We start from the raw sequence: 6000 nt of genomic DNA, 5'->3' as shown, positions 1-6000 counted from the left end.
TCACAGTGACTTTACACACTATCTCCACATTAAGCCTCATTGCAGATGATAGAACTAAAGCTTAAAGCTTTTCAATCTTTTACCAAATTCACATAGATGGGAAGCAGAGGAGTATATATCCAAAACCAGTACCTCTGATTTCAATTCTAACACACTTTCTCCTTTTTACTATCACAGTTTTTTTTTCTGTCCCTGGAGGAGCAAATTTGATAATGTCTCTTGACTTTAAGAGCACATGCTATTATAAAATGAAGATCTTTCTTTTTAGTCATATATTTGGGAATGTGAAATTATGCTTTCTACATTTATAAAGTAACTGAAAGAAGATACATCAGGGTTAAAAAAAACTATAAACATGCTCTTGAAAATAAAATTAAAGTGAGGTATCCTGTATAGCAATTTGTTCTGGCTGAGAATAATACCCATAGTTTCAGAGAATTTTCATCTCTTCCTACATTAATGAAAAGAGAAGGAAATGAGGAAGGATGCAAAATTTTTAAGTCCTGTCATTTCTTTAAGAAACTATAGGGACTTCCCTGGTGGTGCAGGGGTTAAAAATCGTCTGCCAATTCAAGGGATATGGGTTCGGTCTCTGGTCAGGGAAGATCCCACATGCAGTGGAGCAACTAAGCCTGTGTGCCACAACTACTGAGCCTGCGCTCTAGAGCCCGTGCTCTGCAACAAGGAAGCCAATGCAGTGAGAAGCCCACGCACCACAATGTAGAGTAGCCCCCGCTCACCGCAACTAGAGAAAGCCTGTGTACAGCAACAAAGACCCAATGCAGCCAAAAATAAATAAATAAATTCAATAAATTTATATTAAAAAAAGAAACTATAATTATTTTCTTGTGGCTAATATAATTTCTAATATTCTATCTCTTCCCAATCAATTTTAAACACTGGAAACATCTTGAAAGATACAATGAAAATACAAGATTTGTAGCCAGGCAAGCCTGGGTTTGAACACTGGTTTGATCATCTAATATGTTGGTAAAGCAAGGTAATTAAATCCTAATTTAGAGATGGGCCTCAAGTTTTTCATCTTTAAAATGGAAGTTTACATTAACATTCTCATAGGACGGTAGTGAGTATTGTATGAAATAGTGAAGAGAAAGCATTTTGTAAATTTTAGAAAATGTTACTTCTCTTTTCCCTTTGCATCATATAGATTCACATTGTTCTCTGATTCCTATTCCAAAGTAACACACAGTCAAGATTTTATTAACTTAATAAATATAGGAAGGAAAGAGGAAGGGAGGGAGAGAGGGAGGGAATGAAAGAAAAATCCCTATTAAGAAAAACAATTCAAAAATAGGGTAGAGATACTTTTCCTTCCCTGAATGACCTGATATTGTTCTATCAGCAGAGATTGGAAGACCCTGGAGTTATTCTGCCCTTGGCATCTTTCCCCAGTAGAGACATAAGAGATATATAACCTCTTTATAACATTTCTGACAATATCACTAGAAACTGGTCATTTGTTCCAAAAGTGGAACCTCCTTCTTGAAAGACGTTTAGCCCTGTTTGATTTTGTCATTTATTAATGGATGAAATTTTCTCAGAAATATATTTTAGGGCTGCTAATCTCATCACTATACACAATTATACATTTGTCTTTCAGACAACTGACCAGATACCTAACGTAAACCTATGAGACAGAGGAATTTCCCAGTACCCAGTCTAGGACTGGTCTTAGCTGAAATTTTGCTGTTTATGCCACCTCAGGTAGCTATTTCCATCTTCACCTAATAGGAGAACCTCTATGGGTTTGGGCAGTTATCTCCACCATAAAGAAGGCTTAGTTTCTCATACAGTTTCAGAGTCTGAAATGTGAAATGTGAAATAGTTAAGTACGTGGTGAGTGTTGTCAAATGGATCATATCAATGTGTTCCCTCTATTTCCAACAATCATTGGTATATAGACAGATACACTAGGTAATTACAGGCATTTACAATTAGGTTTTACTGGGGAACCATTTCAAGAAAATGATTTGTTCAGCTGTGTACTAGATTAGTAACACAGTTGGGTGTTGGCAGAATCTTCCACTGTGACTGTGAAAACACAGCAAGAAGTGTTGATACAAAAAAGAACTTTAGAAATATGCTGAAAGTTTCATTATTTTTCCAAAAACTATTGCATCACTTCCCAGAAACATAAGTCCACATCTTTTCAACCACTATTTTTCTTTTTTTAAACTATTTGGGGCGTACATAAATACAGCGATGAAATGAAAAAGTACAGCCAATGGAATTTTACTGGAACAACCTGTAAATCAGGATTAGATTAACACTGAACAATGCTCTGTGTGATCATGAATAGCTTTTAGACACCTCCAGAGCACCCACATGACCTGGTGTCAACAGTCAGACCTACACATCAAAGAGACTAGGACAGGCACTTGACCGTCTACCCAAGATGAGACTTCAATTAGCAGATAAAACAGAGGTACCACTGCTTGTGATGCTCTTTTGAAGGTTTATCTCTGCACAGGCATGAAATCATAAATAAAAATCTCCAAATAAGCAAGCTGACTCAAGAAGGCAGTAGCTGGACCACCGTTACCCTCTGGACTCAGTAATAATATCATATACCTGTTTGAATGCCCACTTGTTCAATTGACTTTGTAAATCCTTAATTATCCTCTTTTAAATGAGTAGCATTTGGTTTCCCTTCAAACTTCAACCTCTAGATAAGTATATTGCTCTGATTTGGAACTTACCAGAGTAAAAATGTGACTATTCTAAGCAGTAGAATCAATCTGAGTTGATAACATAAGTGCAGGAATTCTTACAAGCTCCCACTCTTCCCAAAATAAATAGAGCAATTTGACTTTCATCTAATTTGTTCATTTAAAACCTGGTACAAACACAAATATCTTTCCCACCACTTGTTTTATGAGCTTTTTACTGTTTTTTTTAATTTATATCTGGAAAAACTTCCAGATATTTCAATGTCAGAAATATGATCACGTTTGAATTGTCTTTCCAAATTGGAGCCAGGGCTGGCATGTGTCATTGAGATAGTTATTCCTAACCCATTAAATCCCCAAAGCATCATGATTTAGGTCTTGTGATCTTGGAGTTTAGATTTGGCTTCCTCCCTGAATCAACCAACCATTCTTTTATGTTTGAATTGTTCCCCTGCCCCAATCAAATCCATATGTTGAAGTCCTAACCCCCAGCACCTCACAATGTGACCTTATTTGAAAATGGGGTCATTGCAGATGCAATTAGTTAAGATGAGGTCCTGCTAGAATAGAACGGGCCCCTAATCCAATATGACTGGTGTTCTTATAAAAAAGGGAAATTTGGACATGAGACACACACACAAGGAGAATGCTATGTGGGGCGATATGTCTACAAGCCAAGGGATTCAAAGATTGCCAGCAAACCACCAGAAACTAGGAGAGTAACATGGAACAGAATCTCCCTCACAGTCCATGGAGGGAATCAACACTGCCAACTCCTTGATCTTGGGCTATCAGCCTCCAGAACTGTGAGAAATAAATCCTGTTATTTAAGCCTTCCAGTCTGTGGTACTTTGTTATGGCAACCCTAGCAAACTAATACACATTTTTCACTGCTGCGGCAGCAAATAGTCTCCTTGACTGATTAGTGATTCTCTTTTTATCTCTGTTCCTACACATTAAATGAGAATATTTTGCACATTATTGGTGTTCTCAGTTAGCTTTCAAAATGATGGACATGTTTGAAAAAAGGACAATGTCTTTCAGCATTGCCTTGGCCTTCCATAAGGTGAAAAAAGATGAGACTTAGAAGAGAGAAGAAGACAGTTTGTTATCTGCTTACACCCTCCTCCAAAAAAATATCATAGCCCCTGGCTGGGTACATACTAACATTGAAAAGCATTTTGATAGAAGTGTGAGCCTCAGTCATAAATAGTTAGAGCCAACTGGGCATTCAGCCAGTGTTTTTAAGGGGGGCGCTAAGCAACAGGAGGATTTCAAGTAGGAAAATAAATAACAAAGTATATTTGTAATCAGGAAAGAGAGAGGAGCACTACCCTGATAATTTGGAAAACCAAGGAGTCCACAAAATCAAGCTACTCTTTAGAAAATAGAAAAGGAGGACTGATGTCAAGGGAAAAGCAGCTGTCAGCACCTGGATTGAAGTCATGACTTTCCTAGTCCTAGGAGAATCTGGATCAAGTGAGTTTCCTAAACTGCAGCTACACTCCCAACTTCCAGCTCTCTGGACCACATTTGACATATGGAGTTCTCAAATTTTAGTGTGTGTGAGAATCACTCGGAGGGCTTCTAAAACACAGATTGCTGGGTTCCAGCCCTGGGGTTTCTGATTCAGTAGGTCAGATGCAGCCAAATAATTTGCATTTCTCATAAATTCCCAGGTGATGCTAATGCACTGGTCTAGCAATGTACTTTGAGAACCACTGGACTACATCAATGTTGTCGCATCTGCTTGTTGAGAAGAATCACCTAGGAGAAGCTTGTTTTTAAAATACAAAATCCTAGGTCCCATGCCAAACTTTCTGACTCATAACCTCCAGGGAAGGGACCAATATTTTCTATTTTAATAAACTTTGAGTGATTAGTATGATTAGGCAAGTTTGAGAAACACTGCACCAAGTCTTCATGAATTCCCTTTTTGCATCTGTCATTTTCCCACATGGTACCAACGGGTGGGTTTTGCAATATGGCAATAGTTGTACGAGAAGTTAAGAATAGCACAATCACTGAGTTCTGTTAATCCTAATCTGTTGATACTGCCTATAGGCCAACCATAGAACTGCACTTCTCTTCACGGAGAGATGTCCCTGGGAGAAGTCTTTCTTAATACCAACTGACCCTGGTACTGTGATGTAGTCCAGAGCCCACACTGAAATAGGCCCAGGTGATGTAGCTTTTGCTGGCAACTCTAATACTTCTCTTTTGCTCCTTATTATCCCATAACCATGTCTTGCTTCCAATATTAATGGGGTCTCTAGCCTCAGGTTGTTTCCTCTTTAACTTCACAAGTACTTAGTGTGAGTTATACTCTAGGAGTTTTACTTCAAAACCACTTTCTCTTTTTTTTTGGCAGGAATATCCTTGCTGGCACCTGCAGAGGAAATCTCACTGGCTCGGCAGCTGGTTGATGGTAATTCAAGTTAACTGATTAAAGGGTGGTTGGGGATTTGCAAAGAGCTTGTAGTAAAATTGATTGGGGCCCAACTATGCCTATGTGCTGCTTTGGTACACATATAATTCCTCAAATCCAAATTGCAGCCACTTACTCAAAAGTGAGGCATCCTGTAAATGGCTTTCTTTGGACCATCTTTTACCTCTGAGGATTTAAAGTGATCTTAAGAATAGTGGCCTCAAACATATCATATCTAATCTTTTCAGCAACCCTAAAATGTGTTTGCTACTCTTTTACAAACAAAGAAACTGGGGCTAAATGAGATTAAATATAGAATCTTCAAGGTCACATGACTAGCTAGTGTCAGTCAGGATTCAAGGCCAACTATACAACTTCAAAGCCTGAGCTGTCTCTGCAAGACTACAGTATTCTGCCTTTGAAGAAATTCAGGATCAAGTTGGAGAGCAATATTTCAATTTGTTATTTTTTTCTTGAGTTTCTAAGATTGCATCTAAACTGCAGTCAAGTGAGATAAGGTTGTGGCACTCTCTCAGTTTTGTCAGTTACTTCCACAGAATCTCTGCCAACTTCAAGTGTAAATACAAACCTAGTTCTGTGACTGGAAAGTCAACAATTGGATGGTTATTCAGAAAGTGTGGCTAATTACCTGCTTTAAGTAACATAAAGACAGTTTGGACTTTGATTTATCTTGAACTTTTGCTTTTGCTCAAAGTCTCATTGCTGATTGTTTCACATCTTCTTTCTGTTCTTTGTTTCACCAGCAAGGACTTATTGAATACCAGTTCTATGCCATACACCAGACTCAGGGATGAAAAACATATCCCTGCCTTGGCTAGCAGAGAAGATGGGCAAATACACCAACAAATTACAACACAGATG

Source organism: Leucopleurus acutus (genome assembly GCF_964270905.1).
Source record: "Leucopleurus acutus genome assembly, chromosome: 2".
Classification (NCBI taxonomy): Eukaryota; Metazoa; Chordata; class Mammalia; order Artiodactyla; family Delphinidae; genus Leucopleurus; species Leucopleurus acutus.
The sequence above is the reverse complement of the archived record's forward strand: the minus strand, read 5'-3'. Positions refer to the sequence as shown.